Source organism: Osmerus eperlanus, chromosome 24 (genome assembly GCF_963692335.1).
Source record: "Osmerus eperlanus chromosome 24, fOsmEpe2.1, whole genome shotgun sequence".
NCBI lineage: Eukaryota > Metazoa > Chordata > Actinopteri > Osmeriformes > Osmeridae > Osmerus > Osmerus eperlanus.
Window position 1 is genome coordinate 7,591,191 of NC_085041.1, and position 12,435 is coordinate 7,603,625.

A 12,435-nucleotide genomic window follows, 5' to 3' on the forward strand; every position below is an offset into this window, starting at 1 on the left:
TATTATTGAAGCTAGTGAAGACATATGTCAGCAGGCTGAAACCTGATATTTCGTCCCTCCATGTGTTTTTGTTCCATTTCTTATCCATCTCGGATTTTAGAATGAGTCCAAATGATGAAATAACGTGGCATTCGGTTGGCTAAAGAATGTTCACGTCAGTCTAGTTTTGCAAAGGAAGTTCTTCAACCGATCCTCTCTTTTAGGATTCTCCCCCACGCAGTACAGTTGGTGGCCTTGCCCAAATACAGCGTGATAAAAACACTGCACACCTGTATTCCTTGTTTCAATCCGACCCACTCTCCTGCCTTCTTTCTCCACTACAGGAATGTTAGGAGACTCGCGATAAAAGAGATCTGTGAAATAAAAATCCAATACGTGACCTTTGACCTCCCCCTCAAAACTGAACTCTCTTGACTTCTGCAGGAGGGACTTACTAGTTTCCTCAGCTGCTCTGGCTTCCCTGGCCTCCTGATAAGCCCCGTCCGCCAGTCTCGCTCCCGCCTCCCTGACTTGCTGACCTCTCTGCTCTCGGCGTAATTGCCTCAGAGTTTGACGGGCCGCTGTCTCCAAAGCAGACGGTGTCTCTCATCTTAAGTTTGTGATAACAGCTCGGAGAGCCTACTCCTGCAACGCTGCCAAGCCCTCGCCATAATGAGTAAACCTCGTTGTGGTGGTGGTGGTGGTGAGGAATACAGCCATCTGCCATGGAAAGAAAGTTCCTGTTTGCAACCCTCCCCCCCCCCCCCCCCTCTGGTTCTGATTTCTTCTTGGGAGGATAACGTCCTGGTTTCCATCATGCACCTTTTTCGCAGCACTTATAAAGTGTACTCGGATGACGCAGGGCAATTTCTTCAATTTCTTTGCATTACAGATGTCTAAAAACTCACGCTGGGCCTTCTTGTTGTGGTCGTGAACATCAGAGACAGTTGCGTACGTTTCTTTTCAATGGTTAGGAAGCGATGGCGCTGCCAAGTCCTGGAACCACTAACACAACATAGTTGTTTTCTCTTGTGCATACATTGCAATTCTCCCTCTGAACATGGCGATCCGCAATACGCCATAATTGGATTTAGGAGGAAAGATTAAGGTAATTAGTAAGTGAGATAATTATGCATAAAACAGACTGGAGACCAATCCCACATTTCCCAGTACAAAAGCACTATGAGTAATAATGAGAGGGAAAAAATACAGCGAGTGTAATAATAGTCAGTGGGGAAACAGATGTTTACAACACTACACTTGAAAATAATCCAGCCATGCTTGGCTCTCATGCTTGGCTCTTATCTCTCCCTACAGAGAATAAATAAAGGTATTGCGTGTCACCCGGCAACTCCAAGGTTTCTTTCACACGGATTTCCATAACATTCGCGCAAACAACAGAAAGTCACAACCGTTAAGTCGGTTGGACAGTGACAGACAGATTGATGAACGCGTCAGCGTTGTGTCGACTGCTTGTGAGACGCCCACGCATTGACGGGCTGGCGGGTGTGTGTGTGTGTGTGTGTGTGTGTAGGGGGGGTCATCCCTCCTCCTGCCCCTGTTGACGGACCCCTCCCCAAGACCCCCGCGTTGACGGTCTGGAGGGAGGATGATATATGAAGATGTACGACTGCAGATAGACCATCAGATTAGAGGTCGGGTATATCTGATGCTGTGGTGTAATCAATGCCATTCCCCCCTTGGTCTCCCCTCAAGCTCTGCTATCATTCAAAATGTCCAGGCCCCAGATAGCCACACACTGTGAGCTAAGGATTCTGTGGTAACATCCCCAATGTTGGGGAATTGAATATGTCTGCTCATCCTTTCTTCCCCCACCACCCCCTACCCCCCCCACCCCCTTTCTCCCTCTATTATGATACTGCAGATTGTGCCAGACAATAGACCACAGCATGTTGGTTCTTTGCAGTGTCTTCCGACATCTTTTGGTGATTATTTCTCTTTTTTTTTGCTCCTCATCGGGACGTGATATGTTTGAGGGGGTGTGCTTGAGCAGTGCTCTAAAGTCTTGCCAGCTCTGTTAGTTCCCTTGTGCAGATGAGCTAATTGCTAACGGGACAGTTCTGGTGTGCAGGATGCAATAGAATGCGGAGCTAGAAGTGAAATGTGCGAGACACATGTTGAGAGCAAGAGCCAAACCAGAAAAAATCCCAACCACCTACGTGAAAATGTCCATGTGCGAGATCTTGTTGAAACGACTAAGCAGGGGTAAACATTCGGATAAACAAAAAATTCATCAAAACCTCTGAGGATGTAGATTACATGTGGTCTTTAAAGGTTGAATTCACATCAATAATAATTCAGACTGAGAGAAAAACAATGACCACATTCTGTGTTGCCAACGAATGAGGTTGTCTTTACAGTTTTTTTTCTTTAACCGTTTTTTTCAATAAATCTTAGTGTGGCAAAGATTTAATTTGGGATTTCGAACTGTATGTGAATGATCCTCAAGGAGAGGTAACATGTATACCTTGTGTTTCTCTCATTTGAATATACAAACTCGAAACCTAAAAGTACATTTGTTGGTCTAATGCCTTAGCTACAAACTTAAAGGACGTTTGTCCACTGAGGACCTCTTCAGGCATGTTTCCTACAGTGTCTGCGAGTGGCCTCACTCCCTATTCAACATATGGGGCAGTTTTAGAGTTACACTCCAGGATGGTAGTCATCAGTATCCACTAAATGAAGTGAGCAAACCAGAATGTGGTCCAGTAAATTCTTTAAGTGAACTCAACCAATTAGCAGCTAGTCTTGAGATTCTGGGAAGCTGCGGTGTTGCCTCTCCATGAGAATTGCAGCTTCTCAGATGCAAGGTGAGCTTCCCTCCCTTCGCCGAGCAATACTAGCCCATACATCTGGAAGCCTTGACAGGTAAAAAAGAAGAATAAAGTGTTATTCCACCATCAGCGGTAATGGGAATAAATGGCTTACCTGAGCCCCTAGACAGCTAACCACATCCCGCTAAGCGTTGAAAAAGGTTCCCTGTCTGTGTCGGGACTTAAACGCTCCTCTCAGGAAAGAGAAGAATGTCTTTCAAAGAGCGGGTGAAATGTTTACATTTTAAAAATAACTTTTTTTTTTGCCGAGTTTGTAAGACTTGTTGGGGGAAGATTGTTGTATAGTTGTACAGACAGAAATGAGCTCAACAGGGAAAGGGAGAGAGGCATTGGTGACAGTGCTTAGGAGCAGCTTTGCATAGTTGTAAATGTCAACTCATCCTGGAACTCTTCCTCAATGGGCCGAATGTTCGATTGAAATTGTTTAATTTGTCAAAGATAAAGTGAGCAATGGTTGCAGAGCTCATTAATAGCACAATGGAGACAAAGCAGTTGCTGGGGTGTGGGAAGGATTCTACTTGGCAAGGTGATGACATTTGGAACATCTTGCAGTTTTTTTTTGCGGTATGAGAAAATATGATTGCAAACAACTGTGGCCATGACACAAGCTCAATGCCGAAGATCTTCCTTCCTTAGAAATTCCATAGCGTTTAGCAAAAAACAAAGTCCCTGAGCTTGGTGCTTAATAAGCGTATCATGGTGGAGAGTTAGCTCATATGATGTCTGCAAAATGTACTCTCTCGTGTATCTTGTCTTGCCAATAGCACTCACTAATTTTTTTCAGGCTTTCACTGTTCTTTATTTTCTTTTATTACATTCCTTTTGCAACGACTGAAAAGATGAGTTGAATCTATCTGAAACTGCCTGGACACGAGACTCTGGGTCTTGGAGATAAACTCTTCAAATTCTCCACATGGCAGTCTAAATGGAAAATATTACGATAACAAATTGTTATTTTAAGTGCTTTATTTAAGAATGTGCAGTTTAATTAAAGAAAGGCGGACAAAAGACTTTTAAATTAATTGAATCTTGCCATGCATTTCAAATGTCACTACCCTGCGTGTATCAACCCTAACCTTAATCCTTAAACTTCCTGCAGAATCTCCAGTGTGGATCCACATCTAGTCTGCTCTTTGTTTGTCCTATTGAACACACTGTCTAACTTAAAATATGTAAACTGAGAGCAGCAGAATCAAATACCAGAAAAGCAGCAGTCGAAGGAGGTCTGGTTAGTGGTGGGTATCATGTTACATGGTTTGACGTGCACTCATTTCAAATATTTCTTCATATTCTTTAATCAGTTAACGCTCAGTATACTAACTACACCTAATTAGTTTGATGGTATTTTGATTAATGTCTTGAACTGTAATAAACACATTTTAAGCTACACAATCCAATTCAGAAACCATCCGTTCAAAGCATCTTGTTATAAAAAGTTAAAAAGCACACATTTACAGATTAATATTACAGTTTCAATATCAGGCAGATTGGTATGTTTGTTCTATATTCAAATAATGAATCACTGATTATTAAAAATATAAATAGCCCTACATGTAATGTAAGGGAAAGAGTGTATGCTTGAGAAACAGGTGACATTCAGGTTATCATTCAGTTCATACAAATTAAATAAAGACATCTGAATGAGAAAGAAACCCTGTTAAAATAATGTAATATTACATACATATTGTTATAAAATTATATGACAAAGGGAAAAGGGAAGGTGTTTAGTTTCAGCTAAAATTTAGATTTTTTTTTTAGGACTATTTGTAAAATAAAATGTTAAAACAGGAATAACAACAAAATACAGCATATGCAGCCTACTATTGCAAGCTACCTGACCACTTGCTTCTCTATGATTCACATCTTTGAGTAGACCCCAAAGCAGTTCTGGACTAGTGAGGATACAACTTAACACATTGTTGGCAATGCAATATCTGTATCTCATGAATCACAATATAGATCTGCACACAGCCCCTAACTGACACACACACAGACACACGCACGCAGACACACAGTAACACACACAAACACACACCTTACTGTAATATGCAGATGGTAGAAAGGGGGGCGGTACAGAGGAATACAATGGGTCCTATTTTCTAAATGCGCAACTCGAAAATTGAATAGGCACGAGGGAATTGCAGTCTTGAAACAAACAAGCCTCCTTGCCTCAGCAGTGTGAGCAGTATTAGCTCTATTAATCAGGTCCACATGTGGGGCTGAAGGGAAATAAAGAGAGAGGGAGGGAGACCGAGGGCAAAGAGAGAATGATATGGTGGTTTGAACGGAGTAAAGGGAAAGAGAGTGATTGAGCGAAGTAGATGTGTTATGAGTTAGGACTACAGAGTTTCTGTCAAATTGTGCGTGAATTTGGAGGAGAGTGTGGGGGACGAGACGAGATGATTAGGAAAGAGGAGTGGGCGATCAAAGGAATGAAAGACGGAGAGACACAGAGAGAAAGAGAGACAGAAAGAGAGAGAGAGAGAGAGAGAGAGAGAGAGAGAGAGAGAGAGAGAGAGAGAGAGAGAGAGAGAGAGAGAGAGAGAGAGCAAGACTGAGTGAGCTCGTTGGACTTGTCAGGAGAAAGGGGGAGCTGGAGGACTGTGAGATATGGCTTCTTGAAGAGATGTAATATTACACAGTACCTGATAGAGAGACTGGGAGACCCCTGACAGCCTACTCTCCCGGTATGAACAAGGAGTTAGACCCCATTTAAGGTTCATAACGTCCTCCAATATTGAAAGGACCAAAACGATGAATTCCTCGCTCTAATAAGATATCGATGTTATCCATTACCACGGACCACATTATGTCAGTTTTATCCCACAACTGCGGAAACTCCTCACAGAAACCTTTGAATTGAGTTTGCCTGTTTGAAAGATACAAATGAACAAAATGTTTGCTTTTCGATAAGACGATTCCCTTATCCTGTATTTTTCCTGGAACACAGGGAGATATTCTGTGTGATGAATTACGTTTAATTTAGTTTTAAGCGGTGGCGGGCTTTCCGACTTTGGTTGGGCAAACTGTAACGAATGATTTCTGAGTCACCTCTGTATAGAGATTCACCATTTGTTAGTCAAAGATAAAATGACCTCCCAACTCTCGCTGATAACGCTATCCAGTCCAGATTGAAAGTGTGACTGCCAGTTTATAACATATTTCCAGTGAGTATGTCATTTTCCAGTCATTCAAAATATCTCTTGTTTTTTCATAAGTGACCGGATAGACAGAGGGATTATTTGCAAATGGGTCTTGTAACCTGACAAAGTGTGTGAATTTCCACACACTGAGCACTTCCCAGATGGGACAAAGGATACTTCTAATTACCAAAACAGCCCGAGCACTGGAGTCTCGTTAAAATGGCCTCCTTCAGGGCTGTTGTGATTGTATGGGAGAGTCTGGATCACCTAGTGCTAATCCATCTGAGAGTCATCCATGCCTCTCACAGGTTGACCTTTGAACTCTCTCAAGCTCCCTGGTCCTCGCACCGTCCTTTTGGGTGGGGAACAAATGTGGTTTGTGTGTAAGGGACAGAGAGAGAGTGTATATTTGTGAGTGAGTCGGGTGTCTGTGTCCGTGAGCGTACGTTCATGCGCCGATGTACTGTACAAACTGAGTAAAAAGCGTGTGTTTGTGTTATGTACATATCTACGTGAGAGATAAAGTGTTTCATTGTGTGTCCGTCTGTGTGAGCGCGCGCCTGTGTGTGTGAGCACATGTGTGTGTGTCTTTCCTGTGGCTAGAATATTCGTAAAACGTTTCCAAGCCTCAGGTCTCACAGGGTCCTTCTCCACCAACCCCAATTCTGCAGTTTTGCCCCGAGGGTAAGTGCATTATTTGTTTTCCACTGACCACTGAAAGAGAAAGAGGTTATCCCTGTCTGGGTAATAGCTACCAGAGGGACCTACCGGTCAAGCACTGTGAGAACAAATCTCGACACGTTAACTTAACATCCTTCTCTTCTTGGATAATGCTTGCAGTTTCGGGCCTGTCACAATATCTACTCACAAACTCAAATCCCTCACTCTTGTCAAAGGGGTTTAACGCTCTCGATACAAAGTGGCCGTCTGTGTGTGAGTCCTTGAAGGAGATGGGCACTGGGAAATCGAGCCCCGTCGACCCACACTGAGGCGCTCTTAAATCTTTACAGAAGGGGGCTTTAGTGGCGGAAAAACGGACAGGAAGATAATTGAGTGGTAAGCATAGCTGAATCGTTAGCAACCGGCCCAGGGGCTTTCGTATTAAGACCCACTTTGACACTGTAGAGGGGACCCCGAGCCAGTTGTGAGATGAGATCCTGTCTAGCGCCGCGTCGGGCAGGAAGGAGGGGTGGGGGTCCGGGGTTTGGCGGGTTTGGAGGTATGTGGGGTGAAGGGTGTGTGTGTGTGTGTGGGGGGGGCTGCCACCCTTGCCCCCCCCCCCCCCCTGGAGCTGGAGGAAGGAGGAGCCTGGGTGTGGGTGTATGTGCGTGTCTTTCTGTCTGTGTGAGGGGGTGGTCTAGAGAATCTGAGGCACACAGAGAAGCAGAACAACGTCTCCATTTAGTCCCCGGAAAAAAAGAAAACAGCTGCTTCCAAATGTACCCTCCCAGTAAGCCCTGAGGGACAGGCCCCTGCCGCTGCTCCCGTACCCCGACAATCCCCGCCGCCCTCACCACCCCCATACACACACACACACATGCGAACGCCCAAAGCTGACCAAAACTGACTTTTATTGTCAAGTTTACCTTCCAAACTTGCCCTTTCTCACAAAAACTTACCACCAAAATCTAAACACACTCATAACCATCGTTCCCTCCCTCCTGATCTCCCTCCCTCCGGCCCTCCCTTCATCTTGCTGGGCCGAGAGAGTGGATTCCTGAGCTTGGGCCACAGCCGAAACAGGAACAAATGGGGTTGTGGACCACCCCTACACTCCTACGCTCTCCCCCGGAGCCCCTGCGTTTTACACAAATAAACCTCCGCAGATTTAATGACATCGGATTTCGGGATCTTTTCCCTCTCTTTATGATAGGATCAAACACTGTGCATGTGTCTGTTTGGGTCTGTGTGTGTGAGAGGGTGTGTGTGTGTGTGTGCTTGTGTGTGTGTGTGTGTGTCTACGTTTCTCTCGCTGTGTATTAGCATTTGTGCACTTCTGGGTGTTTGACGTCGAAGTCGGGTGATATATGTTGCCCTTTTCTTCTCTGTTACTCCCCAACAGCTGTTTATTGTCCACACCACGTTAAACCCCTCGTAGGAAGGATAGCTCATAAATTAAAACCTGGGCTTTAATAAAGATGGATGGTCACTTTTATTTCCTTCAACGCAGATGATTTTTACAGTTGATTTTCGCCCCATCCTCAGGGAGTACGCGGGTGTAGGTTTCAGCACATCTTGGAGACAAGACCTCCGTATGAGCCGGCCGTATCAGCAAACCGCTCCAAGCTGTTTACATCTTCTAATCATCGCGCCGCTGATGTGACATGTAAAGTTTGTGCTACTAAAGTGTAGTCCTCAGTCAACACCACTTCGCAGTATTATTTCAAGGCTGAGGAGAGAGTGGACGTGTATGGGAGGGAGGTTAGCTTCACGCTAATGCTAATAGCCCCTTTGCGTTGCCGTGTGTTGAACTTTGTTGATGAGTGAGTGGCAGAGGGTTGATATTGCAGATAATGCGTTTATTATATTTGGATAAGTTATTGTATGCTGGGAATGTGTTTACAACAGGTTTCATTGTGAAGAGACTTTGTTGGACAAAGGGTTTGCGCTTTTGAGTCAGTTTTGATCCGTTCTATTGGTAAAATAGTGTGAAAGTAGGCCTACCTTTTTGCTAAGTGGAACAATGATGTCAGTTCCATATTTGACAACATAACAGATAGAACATAAATATTTTTGCGAAGTTGCAAGGCGATAGGAAGCTTTATTCTGAAATTTGTGAGAAACGGAGGACAGTGACATTATTAATACATTTGAAAGCAAAAGTTTTAGGGATGCATATTTATTTTAGTTATCCAGTTCTGTTGATCTTTCTTCTTCAATCTACATTTTCAATGACTAACAGATGTTCACCGCGTGAACTCGGCTAAATTTATTCAGATATGCAGATGTTATGAACAAATGTACTAATCACATATACATTTACATACGCTAGATGCTAGAGTTCAAGACGACGCATCGAATGCAATTACCTAATTGTTAAGAACTATGGATAGCAAGTGTGTTCAAACAGATGTGCGCTAATGTTCTGTGTTCTTAACAATGTTTCAAAGTATTTAAACTATTTCCTCCTTGTTCGGTCTGGTAAACCCACCTCCTCTCAGGTTCAGTGACTGTTATAGTAACGCTTGTGCATTATTTAACTTGATCCAAACCGCATATCAATGTAGGAACTGCATGTTTATGTCTCAAGCTATTGGGAAACTGTTTGGCGGGAGGCCTAAATGGCAACCAAGACTGTGTAATGGAAGATAGGTTAAGAGTGGTTTTATCTGGTCAAAATGGCAGTTTAACTGTGAGAGAATGTGTGTAGAGTTTTAAAGTCACTGTGCATGTGTGACCTGAACATGCAATACACTAAAAGAAACAATCCAATCAATGATATAATCATGTGAATCAGTCACATTAATGAAATGCATAGCATAGGATATTGAGAGATCAATAAACCAAAGAATAACATTCTAAACGCATGTATAACTGGATTAAACAAATCATGGAGGTAAACTGTGCATATCGCAGCATGGCAAGAAGGACCAATTATCAAGTTGTGAGTGTCCTTTTTGTCGTCTGTTAAGCCCCAGCCAAGGCCTTGTTTTTTCAGTCTTCCGGAATCATGGAGCAGGTCTGGCGGCTTGCACTGCCACATCGTCAATGGCGGTGGTGAGCAGTGATGCATTCCAGATTCTGACCAACATTAACTTCCTCCAGCACCTCCCTCCCTCTCCCTCCCTTTTTCTCTTTCGCAGTCTCATTCTCTCACTTTGTCTCTCTCTCTCTCAATTTATCCATGCGTAGTCGGTCTGTCTGTCCCCCTCAGACAAACACACACACACACACACTCAGACACACTCAGTCCAAGTGTGCCAACAGGAGGGCAGACATGGAGCATGCAGCAGGATTTGTCCTTGAGGAGAAATCCATTGGAAATGTGCTTCGCCTCATTGATTTTAAAACACTAGCAAAGGCAACAGCTGCATAGTGTTTGTCAGTGATTGATATGATTAAGCCGACCATGAATCTGTTCATCTAGCACGTGGTCTGGGGACAAACGAAACGCTTTGAAACCAGGTTGGAAAAGCACCCTGCCAACTATGAGAACAACTGTTGTGTCATTGCAATGTACACAACATGGCGACAGTCATCCACTTTGGTAATTGAATCCGAGAGAGAAGCTGATTGGTTTGCAAAGGACGCATTAAGGGGACAAAAGCAAGGAAGGTGGGTGATGGCGAACAACAGGTTATTCGCTCTCCCGAGCAGCGGGGAAGTAACTAAAAGGATACCAAGTAAACAGACGATGACGACGGCCTTTAATAAACAGCCCATCAACATCTTACAAATTAAGAGCGTTTGAAAAGAGTTGGAATGTATTCAAAGTATTCAAGGTCTGAGCAGGGGGCCTGAGAGACATTTGTCCCTCCAGTCCTCAGTCTGTCTGCCACTGTCGGTTGCCCTTTGCTAATCATGCATGCCTGTGAAAAGCAAGGCTTTTGAAGGCAGCGCAGGCGTTTACAAGTTTGCAGTTTGCGTGGCCCTCACGCGTGCACACAAAGACACGCACACACCTTCAACCACATCAAGGACACCGTCAATGGAAATACGTTTCAAAGAAAAGAGTCCTTGTTATTTGACTGGAGTACATTGACCATGAATTTGATTGTTCATCAAATTGCAACTTCTTCAGAGACATCATGTTAGTGGTTGAACGCTAGGGTAACTTTATTTGGATTTATCGAAAAACTGTTTGCACTATTTATCTTTTCGTCTAGATAAAATTCAACCATAGGACCTGCTCTGCAATAACATTGTCTGTGTTTTTTTGTGTAATTATCGAACCAAGAAGGAATGCAAGCATTGCCATCCCGGCTGGTTCACACAACATCATCTGAAATCCAACCCAGGCTTTCCACATCCGTGCAGGGCCTCCACACAGCGCTAGCACTTAGCCAGTCCAAATCCATAAAGGATTTTAGAGCCTATCGGAGACACAAAGGGCTTTCAGATGGAGGGACAAACATGTGGAGAACCCTGGCCTTTTCATCTTTACGGCTCCATCTTCTGTTTCTGGTCATAGAGATCAGTCAGAGCAGACAGGACACTCCTATTCACATGCAGGAATGATAACAAGGAGACCCCTTGGACTTCAAAGTCAGTGTTTATGACTTGTGGAATTGGCCAAAAAAAAGAATAGATATGGTACAGTATACATTATAAGTGCATTTGTTGGACATGTTACTCTATATTGTTTTTAGCCAAAGTCAAATTACTTTTTTGCTGTCTCATACACATCCTGTGTCCAGTCATCATCTGACAGCTGATTGGTTCCACCACACTGTGCATCCTGGTACAGCCTTGTGGGGGATGTAGTTCACTGTCAACAATCATTTCACACATCACTCTCTCACAACACCAAACCCTGACTTCAAAACACATTTTTGTCCTTACTGCTGAAAAAAGGGCACAGGCTGAAGTTTCTTGGGGGACTTTAAACAAACGCCCACAGAGAGAGAACGCCACACCTGTTGCTAGGAGTCTCGACGACAGGGCTTTGTGGAGAAACTGTCAGGCTTTCTCCTCTGGGAGTCTGAGGGATTGGGTGAGAGAAGTACAGTCTGCCAAGTGTGACCAGCACTAGACAGGGGCAGCCGAAACACAGCGCCTACAGCCTCCACTCTCCTGTCCATCTTTCATCTGAAAACAGAGAGAAAAAGTCGCTTTTCACGACCCAACCCGACAGCTCAGGTTGCCAGTTTTCTCCAAATCCCCCCTTCGCTCACCTTTTCTGACACTTGTCACAGTCCATCAAAATGACGCCCCTTTCCTTTGCACTTGTGACCGACCACACAAAGGAATGAGCCTCATATGGTTGAGATCAAATAAGCTTACAGTACCCGAAGATAATCTTTGAGTGCATAGATATTTTACTTTAGCATAATACTTTCGGACCTCTTTTCACTGTACATTATCAAACCTCACTACATATGCTTGGACCCTTTCAATGTAATTCCAGGTTAACTCCAAACTACAACCCCAAATCAGAATTCATGACAAACAAAAAGAGAAGTGAAAACAAAATAAGTACCGAATTAACTTCTTTCAACACTTCCATTCTCAAGTTCTCTACACCAGAAAAGGACACAGCGAGGATGGTAGATTCCGGCAGATTTGCACAACAATGTTCTGTCTCGACCGTTCCCTTTCAGTGCTGCATCCTATGCTGTTTCAGCTGTGTCTCCACGTCTCCTCCAGTGTGGAGGAACCTGTAATTAGAAGCCCTGGGAAAGCCCCGGAATATTCATGAAGCATGCGGTAATAATGCCCGGCGAATCCACGCCATGCCGAGGCACTCTTCCTGACACCTTGGGAATGTGAACGTCGCATTTTCACGGCTCATCATTCAA

At 44.0% G+C, this 12,435-nt stretch overlaps 1 long non-coding RNA gene across 1 annotated transcript; it reads right to left on the reverse strand.

Annotated features, from left to right (window-relative positions):
• Nucleotides 1-11,311: 11,311 nt before the first annotated feature.
• LOC134011391 (uncharacterized) lies at nucleotides 11,312-12,228 on the reverse strand. The gene is made up of 3 exons (XR_009928420.1): nucleotides 12,117-12,228; nucleotides 11,554-11,725; nucleotides 11,312-11,405 (listed from the first exon to the last, which is right to left on the reverse strand). It is a non-coding gene; the product is annotated as an uncharacterized LOC134011391 (long non-coding RNA).
• Between the last annotated feature and the right edge of the window lie 207 nt (nucleotides 12,229-12,435).